This window comes from Aquarana catesbeiana, linkage group LG08 (genome assembly GCF_042186555.1).
Source record: "Aquarana catesbeiana isolate 2022-GZ linkage group LG08, ASM4218655v1, whole genome shotgun sequence".
Taxonomy (NCBI): domain Eukaryota; kingdom Metazoa; phylum Chordata; class Amphibia; order Anura; family Ranidae; genus Aquarana; species Aquarana catesbeiana.
Window position 1 is genome coordinate 176,657,752 of NC_133331.1, and position 11,832 is coordinate 176,669,583.

Here is an 11,832-nt window from a genome sequence, read left to right on the forward strand (position 1 = left end):
AGTGAACTTAAGGAGACCCATCTTGCCCACCGGTCAATGGGCAGACCCAGTAAAGTGTGGGAGAGAACCCCAGTCAACAGATCTCCCCGAGGCGTGAGGTAGAGAACAAGAACAGAGAAAAAGATACAGGGAGAAAAGAAGCAGGAGAAGGGGAAACAGGAGAATGAGAGGAAAAGGTGAGTGAATAATCTATGAACAGTGTAAATAAGTCAATCAAGAGTCCAGTCTATTTGGGGGGTGAACAGAGCGTTAGGAGTCGCCCGAATCGAGCAACTAAACTGCAATAAAAAACAAAACATTTGGAGATGCACAAGGTGAGAGCATCAAGAACCACATAATAGTTATTACTAGAGCCAGCAAAATTAAAATACAAAAAATAAATCTATGATTCAAACATGGGGAGCAAGAAAAGAAAGAACCATTAACTGTGACCATACTGTGGTGGTTGACCTGGGTGAGACACTTATATCGATGATACTCCAGGTGGGCGGCATATAATAGAGAACAGGTGGGGTGCATAGCCTTTTCACCGCTCCCCAGGGCACCAGGACAGAGGGTCAGAGGGTCAAAATGCATATACCACACTTGGAGATAAAGAGCAAAACAGTTAGCTGACAGTAGTACCATAATTATGAAAGAAACACTCCTGATAGACAGGCCCTACCACCCCATCAACAAATTAAGAACAACATCTGAGAACTGCCAAGGGGGGGGCTAGAGATATAGGGAATGCACAAAGGTAGAGTTCCCACTAGGCAGCGCCACATAGGGTCAACAAGTGAATAGTAAAATCTGACACGGGGAGGCAGAGGTATCAGGGTGTGGAGCCTGTCTGCAGACCCCATGCTCCTCTATGCAGGTCACCCCCTCCCCCCACCACCTAAGACGGTGACAGAAAGGGGAGCGCGGCACAGACAACAAAAACCCAACAAATGCAACAAATGAAACTGGGTAACCTGGGCCCGAAGGCCAGGATCAAGTGAGATATGTCTTTGAAGGCTCAAAACCCATAATCAGGGGACCCGAAGTGAAATTGGTCATTTGGTCCAGCAGAGAGGAGTTAGCATACATGTCTGCAAAGCCCAGTGGATTAGAACTCGGCAAAGGGAATAATACCCAGTACGTTTGACCTGAAATAGAGAAATTGCTAGGTCCCTCTGAAGGGATCCACCAAGTCAGGTTTTACAATGTGTTACCAGCTACCTAGGCAGATGAAGATGTCAGATAAAACCAGTAATAAAAAATCAGGGGATCAAGAGAGAAGTTGTGCATTTGTGACAGCATAAAAGGTAGTAGCAAACATGCCTGCAAAGCCCAGAGGGTCAAAACAAGGCAGAGGCATTAAAATCTAGTTCCTTGGGCCTGAAATGTAAAGACTGCTGGGACTCACGGGAGGGATCCACCAATGCAGGTTTGGCAATGTCTTACCAGCCACTTAGACCAATGGAGAGGTCAGGCCTCAGAGGAGGTTAGATGGGATCTAGGGGCCTCGCTACTTGAAGCACAAGACCAGGGTCGCCTGAACCGCTGCAGTCTTGGTAAGGGTGGGCCGAACGCCTCATGGGTGAGCAGATAATTCTGCCAATTGGGGATGCTTATAGCAGGCTTGTATAGGAAGCTGAACAGTTCTGGGAGTTGGTCTGGGGAGCACAGATAGAAGTCAGAGCCCTGCCTCTGCACAATTAGATGGAAAGGGTGGCCCCAGCAGTAAGTAGCTTCTGCTTCACGGATTACTTTGGGAAGAGGTCAAATGAGCCCCCGCATGGCCCGTGTTTGCCTGGAGACATCTGGGTAGATCCATACAAGAGCTCCGTACAAGAGCTCCGTCAAAGTCATTAGGGCCTTTTGACCAGGCCTGGCATAGGATCTCCTCTTTAACAGTGAAGAAGTGGACCCTGCACAAAACATCCCGTGGGGGGTCCAAGGGAGCAGTGCCTTGTATGGATGAGGGAGATGCCCTAGGGCCTGGCACTCGGTGTACCCTATCTAGCTTTAGTTCGGTGGTAGGAGGCTTGCCCAGTACCTGGTTCAGGATAGCTACCACTGTAGTGTGAAGATCTGGGCCCATGGTGACCTCTGAGATGCCGCAGAGGTGCAGATTGTTTCTCCTGCCCCTGTTCTCCCCATCATCCAGCCGCAGCTAGACTTCAACAAGATGGCGGCGGATGACCTGGTGTTCCATCTCCAGCGTGGTGATGTGGGGCTCTGTAGCAGTGGTAGTCAATTCTAGGTCCGTCACCCGTTCTTCCACTGTGTCCACCTGCTGGTGAAGATCATGGAGCTCCCTTGTGAGAGCATGTACAATTGAAGCCGCCATAGCCTGCAGGTATTGTTTAGTGGGCAGCTCCGCAATTATATCCCAGAGGGCTCCCTAGGAGCGGCCGCCTGCCCCTCCAGTTAACTCAGAGTCAGGCTGTGAGCCTGATGCAGGAAAGCTGGGGACAGTATAGGTTAGAGCAGTCAATCGGTTTGTGAGCGCAGGTCCCCGGCCGCTGCAGTCCCCGGTTGAGTACCATGCTTGCTTGTGTACCTCGCTTGCTGGTGTTGGTGGCAACGCTCGCCAGGGTGACTTGCGGTGGCTCCATCTTGGACAAGACCATGGGAGAAGAAACAGTGTGCTGCCTTAAAAAGTAATGGGTAATCTCGGGTCCCCTCAATTCTCCAGTGGCCGGCGGGTGTTTGTGATCCCCCAGCATGACAGAGCGGCTCGTCTGTGCAGTCCAGCGCATGAATCTCAGTCTCAGCCCCACATTCAGTGGGAAGGAGAGTCGGGTGATTTCCAGAGCAGGAGAGGGAGCTTACGGGCCTGGAAGAGTGCTTGAATAAATGCTACATTCATGGGCTCTTCCAGTATGGAATCAGATAAGATGCCTAGCAAGCAATATCGAAGGGTCAGGGGGTACTTTAGATTGAAATACCCTATTAAGGGTATCCATAACATCTATCTGTAGCAAAGTCTTTAGCCTCCTCCAGTCCAATGAGGACCTTCAGGGCCAAAGATAGCTGATATCCTTCTGTATGTGGTGGGTTGTGAGGCATAGTGGGTGCAAGGTGGATAAAGTTATTGGGCACCAGACACTTATTGGACGTAAAAGAGCTTTTTTTTTCTCTTAACAGTCCTTTTCATATTTTGAGGGGGAAAGAGGGTTAGGGCCAGGACACCCTTAAGCAGTTTCAATTTCAACTGGCAGACTCCGAGACTTCAATAGGAGGACAGTCATACAGAGAAAGGCCCCCAGCAAGGCGCCACATCTGCACGTCCAGGATTGCTATCTCCTATGGCAACAGTCTTTAACAGTTCCTAACACAAATCGTTAAAGTCCTCTTTGCTTCACTACAACTTCTACTTGTAGTTCTTCAGCCCCTTGAACTCCTGGTATCTCACTGGACTGATTCACTGACTCTGAATCCCTGGAGCTCCTCAAAGCTTTGCGGTGGTATCTCCCTCAAGCGTCACCCACGATTCCCTGCTGGGTCCCTAGCTTGGCACTCCAGATACTTCTCAAGCTTCACCCCTGCTAACCGGCTCGGTCCCTGGCTTGACTCACAAGGCTAACTTGATCACCGCCTGAATTTTCCCGATTCACCACCATGCGCGTTCGGTGAGAATGCTGCTCTGATACTTGCTTCAGTTACTCACTGTGGTCCCTGGTAAAGGTGGTTGGGCCCTTAGTGGCGACAGCTTTCCTTCCACCTCCGACCACGACAAGTTCTCGGGCCGGCAGAACCGTCATTTATGGTTGGACTGCAATCCCAACCCTGCTCTGCCCTCTTACTTCTGGATAGGCCCTCACACAGCTTGGCAGCCACATTCCCCCGGTATGAAGACACACGTTCTCTCAGACAGCCGTCTAGGTGGCACAAAACATAGATCACCTGACATCACTTGAATATATAGGTTCTCCCAGCAGGCCAAGGGATTCAAGAAAACATGTGCTCATTGGCTGAGATACGCCATATACCCAGAACCTGACCTTGGGTTTCCCTTCTCGTACCTAGTACCACCAAGTACCTGACCAACTAGCAGTAGAAGAGAAAAGTGCAACAAGGCCAAACTTGGGAGAAATCAATGGATCTCTAGCAACTGACCAGGGTAACTACTCCTGGTGAAGAAAATTTGTGAGGAGCTTCCTGACTTAACCCCAGGGCGCTACATATCCAATAGTGGTGGAGCCTATTACACCTCCTGAGAAGATGGATAAGATCACTTCTATCTCGTTTGCATTTACAGCACATAGGATCTGTGAGTATACCCATATTGTAGAGGCTAACAGGAGTGCAGTGTCTGATCTCAATTGAGTTGTACAATTTAGACAATTTTTGTGAGGAAATTAAAGAGCTGGATACCACAGCCTGCAGAGCCTCTCCCCACTGGTCTTATCATGTCTATTTAGTTTACATTTATTTGCGCTGCACTGTACTGTTTTTTATATTATATTATATTGTGGGGCTATGTGAAATTACCCTTAGTGTTCAGCTTGCAATATCTTTAATTTATTATTGTAATTTGGGGATTGTTTGTGCTGACTGGATTATATTTTAATATATCATATGTACAGTTAGGGAAAAAAGTATTTGAACCCCTGCTGATTTTGTACATTTGCCCACTGACAAAGAAATAATCTGTCTATAATTTTTAATGGTAGGTTTATTTTAACAATGTGAGGCAGAATAACAATAAAAATATCCAGAAGAACGCATTTCAAAAAAGTTATAAATTGATTTGCATTTTAATAAGTTAAATAAGTATTTGACCCCTTCGCAAAACATGACTTAGTACTTGGTGGCAAAACCCTTGTTGGCAATCACAGAGTTCAGACGTTTCTTTTAGTTGGCCACCAGGTTTGCACACATCTCAGGAGGGATTTTATCCCACTCCTCTTTGCAGATCCTCTCCAAGTCATTAAGGTTTTCGAGGCTGATGTTTGGTAACTCGAACCTTCAGCTCCCTCCACATATTTTCTATGGAATTAAGGTCTGGAGACTGGCTAGGTCACTCCAGGACATTAATGTGCTTCTTCTTGAGCCACTCATTTGTTGCCTTGGCCTTGTGTTTTGGGTCATTGTCATGCTGGAATACCGATCCATGACCCATTTTCAATGCCCTGGCTAAGGGAAGGAGGTTCTCACCCGAGATTTGATGGTACATGGCCCCGTCCAGCATCTCTTTGATGCGGCAAAGTTGTCCTGTCTCCTTAGCAGAAAAACATCCCCAAAGCATAATGTTTCCACCTCCATGTTTGACGCTGGGGGTGGTGTTCTTGGGGCCATAGGCAGCATTCCTCTTCCTCCTCTAAACACGGCGAGTTGAGTTGATGCCAAAGAGCTTGATTTTGGTCTCATCTGACCACAACACTTTCACCCAGTTCTTCTCTGAATCATTCAGATGTGCATTAACAAACTTCAGACGGGCCTGTACATGTGCTTTCTTGAGCAGGGGGACCTTGTTGGTGCTGCAGGATTTCAGTCCTTCAAAGCGTAGTGTGTTACCAAGTGTTTTCTTGGTGACTATGGTACCAGCTACCTTGAGATCATTGACAAGATTCTCCCGTGTAGTTCTGGGCTGATTCCTCACCATTCTCACGATCATTGAAAATCCACGAGGTGAGATTGAGCCCCAGACTGAGGGAGATTGACAGTTATTTTTGTATTTCTTCCATTTGCGAATAATTGCACCAACTGTTGTCACCCTCTCAGCAAGCTGCTTGGCGATGAACTTGTAGCCCATTCCAGCCTTGTGTAGGTCTACAATCTTGTCCCTAAAATCCTTGGACAGCTCTTCGCTCTTGGCCATGGTGGAGAGATTGGAATCTGATTGATTGCTTCTGTGGACAGGTATGTTTTTTTATACAGGTAACAAGCTGAGATTAGGAGCACTCCAGTGCTCCTAATCTCAGCTCGTTACCTGTATAGAGGACACCTGGGAGCCATAAATCTTGCTGATTGATAGGGGATCAAATCCTTATTTCACTCATTAAAATGCAAATACATTTATAACTTTTTTGAAACGCGTTTTTCTGGATATTTTTGTTGTTATTCTGTCTCTCACTGTTAAAATAAACTTACCATTAAAATTATAGACTGATCATTTCTTTGTCAGTGGGCAAACGTACAAAATCAGCAGGGGATCAAATACTTTTTCCCCTCACTGTATATATAAAAAGTCCATATAGCTCATGAATGGGTGTATTTTAGTCCATAGTTCAAATAAATTGCATTCCTAGTGGCTGCCGGCTCTTGGTGGAGCTAGTAGGAAATCTGAAGATAAAAGGAAGAGGAGCAGCGCCATCTAAGTGTAGCAATAATATAGTTTAATGTAGATAAAAGAAGAGACACTCGCAAGATAATTAGGTAAAAAAACGCTCTGTATGTTAGTGGTCTTCTGCTCTATACCGGGTGCGATATTGCTTCTGGAGTGGTGGCTCTGGCATCGCTGGTGGCTCCCAGCGTTTTCAGGTATCTCAGGGACACTTGAGAGGCGGACAGAATGTCACTAACGGGAGCAAGGACAGCAGGCGTGGTGCATGTGTGCTCCTTTCACAGGCTTTAAAGGTGTCTCTGTGCTCTATCATCCAGAGTGGGGGCACTCTAATAAAAGTGTGTTGCTGACCAGATCACCAGGTGAAAACTGAGGGGAACAAAAAGAAAATAATTATGATTGGTAAACTGCAATATATTACATATTTGGTTTATTACGGCTTTAACCACTTCAGCCCCGGAAGGTTTTACCCACTTCCTGACTAGGCCATTTTTTGCGATACGGCACTGCATCGCTTTAACTGACAATTGTGCTGTCGTGCAACACTGTACTCAAATAAAATTGATGTCCTTTTTTCCCACAAAAGCAACCTCAAAAGCTCAGTTGACTTCTCTTGTTGTTGAACACAAGGGGGTCATTGGATTCTGGTGAGTGCATATTGTTTTACATGAGCACAAGGTGGAATAACTTTAAGAAGATGGAGTCCCTTCTTTGCCTCAGGAGGGTGTCTGGGGTATACCTTTGCTCAAAGGTCATACTGGAGGGCCAAAAGATGACCATAAATGGATTGTTTTTTTTTTTGATCAGCGAGTCGGCTGATTCCCCCCTCAACTCAATTGAGGTGAATGGAGGAATTGTGCTATTATATTCTGATACGAGGACCCCTCCGCTGTCAGAATACACTGATCACACTGCATCTTATTCGAGAGAAGCCAATTGTTAGATTGACTTCTCTGGAGCGGGAACGGCCATAGAGGGAATCCAAATTTGACCAGATCCTGCTGAACCAGCCGAATTTCAATCCATTTATGGCTAGCTTTAGGCTACATTTACTCGGCTACTTAGCAACGGCCAGGGACGGTGGTCAACAAGAAACAGTGGATTCTTGCCAGCAGTTCTATACGCTGTCTGCACACTGTGTGCAACCAGGAACAGCTGTCAGATTTGTACTCTGTACAAATCAATTGCTAATGGTGCAAACATGTAACCACCCATGTAGCCTCCAAATGACCCCGGATGCAGCCAGAATGCATCCAGGGTTGGCATTTCTGTGGAGTTCTGGCCTCAAAGGAACTGGCCCCAGCTAACTGGCCAGTTTGTGTCCTGCCATTGCACAAAGTATGCTATATCCAGAGATGGCGTTAAGCTGCCTCTGAATTCAGCAAGCCATTCACACCCCATTGTTCATGTGTATGTAGCCTCAGGGAGAAGTGAAAAGTATCAGTCACTGAACTGTGGAACACAGGAAGCCTTTCATCTTACCTTCTTTTAAATTGGAACAGAGGGGTCTGGCTTCTACATGAAGGCACATTGCTTAAACACTAACACACGGGTGCAAAGGCTTAATAATACCTAGGTTCAGGGCGGATAGGCAGGAACCTGAGCAACTCGGACAGCAGACAAAACCCGGCGCCGGATCGATGTACATGGAAGCATGACTGACCCCCTGTGATCAAGTCAGAAGGACGAAACGTGTTGGGCATGGCTACATGGCAACCAGAAGTGACGTCAGATGCCAATCCAGATGTGATGGGGTACTTGACTGGGTCAGATTCTGATGACTTGGCTTGTACAATACAAATAGCAGCACTGATGGAGCTTATTGATCTGGGAGGCTGATACATGCAGTTTTATTTTATATGTTTGCTAGCAGATTTTATTTCTTCTGATTTTAAATAAAGAATTTTTACAATATTGCACTATGGAAGTTCCCTTTGTTTCTTTGACATACAGTATAATTGTGGAGCAAAATGAGGAGGAGAGGAGTTGGAGATATACACTATATTACCAAAAGTATTGGGACAGCTGCCTTTACAAGCACATGAACTTTAATGGCATCCCAGTCTAAGTCCATAGGGTTCAATATTGAGCTGGCCCACCCTTTGCAGCTATAACAGCTTCAACTCTTCTAGGAAGGCTGTCCAAAAGGTTTAGGAGTGTGTCTATGGCAGTGGTCATCAACCCTGTCCTCAGGGCCCACTAACAGGCCAGGTTTGCAAGATAACTGAAATACATCAGAGGTGATAGCATTTGCTGCTCGGTGATTGCAGTATTCTAGTCTGCACCTCCCCAAGGTAATACATAAAACCTGGCCTGTTAGTGGGCCATAAGGACAGGTTTGATGACCACTGGTCTATGGGAATGTTTGACCATTCTTCCAGAAGTGCATTTGTGAGGTCAAGCACTGATGTGGATGAGAAGGCCTGGCTCGCAGTCTCCACTCTAATTCAAACCAATGGTGTTCTTTCGGGTTGAGGTCAGGACTTTGTGCAAGCCAATCATGTTCCTCCACCCCAAACATGCTCATCCATGTCTTTATGGACCTTGCTTTGTCCACAGTCATGTTGGAACAGGAAGGGGCCATCTACAAACTGTTCCTACAAAGTTGGGAACATGAAATTGTCCTAATTGTCTTGTTATGCTGACACTTTAAGAGTTTCCTTCACTGATACTAAGAAACCAAGCCCAACCCCTGAAAAACAACCCCACACCATAATTCTCCCTCCACCAAATGATTTGCACAAAGCAAGGTCCATAAAGACATGGATGAGTGAGTTTGGGGGTGGAGGAACTTGACTGGCCTGCACAGAGTCCTGACCTCAACCCGGTAGAACACCATTGGGATGAATTAGAGTGGATACGGCAAGCCAGGCCTTCTCATCCACATCAGTGCCAGTGGCGTTCCAGTACTTTTGGTAATATAGTGTATATGTACGAGGGGGGGGAGGAGTACCCTAGAATTTCTCAAGCGTTGCATGCCGATCGTTAGTTTGAGAGACATGTGGTTTTTGTGAGTGTTCTGCCAAAAGGGAGTGGATGTGCACAGTACACACGAGGTGATTTGATGGGTCACTTGGTGTAAGAAGAAGCAAGTGAATAATATGGATGGGTACTATTTAAGGACGTTTGGTTTCATCATTTTTGCACTTATGTTCACATTTGTTCATACTGGGTGGTTTGCATTACAGCATGTTATTGCAATATGTTTTTTGAGATTTGAATTCTGGTTTTATATAAGGACAATGCTTTAGCAAACTAGTTGTCATTCAGTTTGCCATATATTGGAACATGGACACACTTGTGGTTGCTGTGGATAGTCTGAGAGCGAGATGTCCCTGTGGTGAACCAGGGTTCTACAAGATGTTTTCACTTTCATTGCAGTGAATTGACCTTGCATAGCAAAGCTCTTCTTTACATGAGAAAAGCATTACAATGCTCAGTACTCCTTCTCCTTTCCACTGATTGTGTTTTCAATACTCCATGCTAGGACAACACATTCAGTTTGCTTGAGCTACCTAACAATAGCTGAAGGCATTGAAGTGCAAGATAATTCACCATTACCACAGAGTTCAGTGCTTAGAAAATTCTTTGGAACTTTTGACATAGGTAAGCCATACATGGAGGAATCTGATCATTAGGAAAGGAGCAATCAGGCATTCAATCTTCCCTAACTAACATACACACAGTGGTGATACTATAGGGGTGCGGACCTCACACGGGTGACACCTGCCAGAGGGGTGACACCATCAAGTAGGAAGTGTGATGGTGTTACCCCCCCATCCGTGACAGCACATAGATCATTGTACCAGCACCGATCGCATCATTTACAGGGGCCTGTGCCAGCTTGAAACTAGCCTGCCCAGGCACTGCAGGGCACCATGAGAGCCCGATGCAGAAGGGAGGGGGGGTGTCACCTGGTGGTTTACCACCAGGTGAACCAACCCTAATGACACCACTGTTGGGCAGTCTGAAGCCTTCTTCACAAATGCAGTGGAAATGTTTTTTATGGAATTAAAGGGGTTGTAAACCCTCGTGATTTTCACCTTACGGCATCCTATGCAGTAAAGCGTAAAAACACCTATCAGTGACGCCCCCCCCCCCCCCCCCCCCATTTTACTTACCTGAGCCCTGGAATTTCCCTCGGCGGAGACGCGCTGTCCCTCTGCCCGGTGTTCTCGGCTCTTGATTGGATAGATTGATAGCAGCGCAGCCATTGGCTCCCGCTGCTGTCAATCAAATCCAATGACGCAGGCGCTGGGGGGCGGGGCCAAGTCCTACATTCGGCGTCTATGGACTCCGAATGCTGGACTCAGGAGCGCACCCGCAAGGTAACCCCCTGGGATAGCGCTTCTCCTAGGGGGTTATCTGATAAGAGGAGGAGCTGCGAGAGCCGCAGAGGGACCCCGGAAGTCGAGGACTGGGGCCACTCTGTGCAAAACAAACTGCACAGTGGAGGTAAGTATGACATGTTTGTTATTTAAAAAAAAAATGAAGCTTTACAATCACTTTAAGTTAATTTTCATGGCATAGTGGGACTTTGCAATTAATCACAATTTATCTGATCACACTTCAGAACATTTTGGAGTATATGCAAATTGCCATCATGAAAACTGAGGCAGCAGACTTCAGCTACTTTCACACGGCAGCGCCCGGCCGTTAGCGCTAAAGCGCTGCTCATTTTTGTGGTGCTTTTCGGCCACTAGCGGTGCGCTTTTAACTCCAAAGAAGGGGTTAAAAGCGTCCGTGTTGCACCGCTTCCTGAAAAGTCACACTGCAATGAATGGGAGACGGTTTTCAGGTGTTATTAAGAGGCTATTGCTAGCGCTAAAACGCCTGAAAACCGCCTCAGTGTGAAACTGGCCTTTGTGAAGATTAATATTTGTGTCATTCTCAAAACTTTTGGCCACAGCTGTATATATATATCATGAGCAGCGCCCTCTTTTATTGCAACAGTAGAGTGTCTCCCTTTATTTTGTAAAGTGCTTCACAAAACTCTTGGTGCTATATAAGTCCTGTATAAAAAAAAAAAAAATGCGTAAAACGATGGCACTATATAAGCACTTACAATAAATAAATAAATAGGCCCATGTGAATGAGTCAGAGTAACGGCCCGTACACATGATCATAAAATCGTACGAAAAAAAATACTGCGTTTGAAGCGACTAACGATAATCTGATTGTTAGTACACAGCTTTCGAGAGCTGATCACCCGATATTGTCTGATGGGACAAACACAAATGTTTTTCTCGTACCATACCAGATCGTACAATTTTTGTTTAATCGGTCCAGTTGTCGTTCGAAAATACAATACAAATACACTTTAATCACTTCTGTATTTTGATTCTGTCATACAAGAATGTTCATTACTTTAATAAACTCTTCATTTTTTATATGAGACTAGCATGCAAAAAATAAAAATAAACGAATGATCATTCTTCCAATAATCTCATCGTGTGTACCAGTCATAAGAGAGAAATGATTGCACTTTGATAAGACCAGTGACAGCGGATATTTTATGTAAGCAGTTCTTGTGTATATATAGGAAATCATTAACCAGTTGCAGCGATAATGAT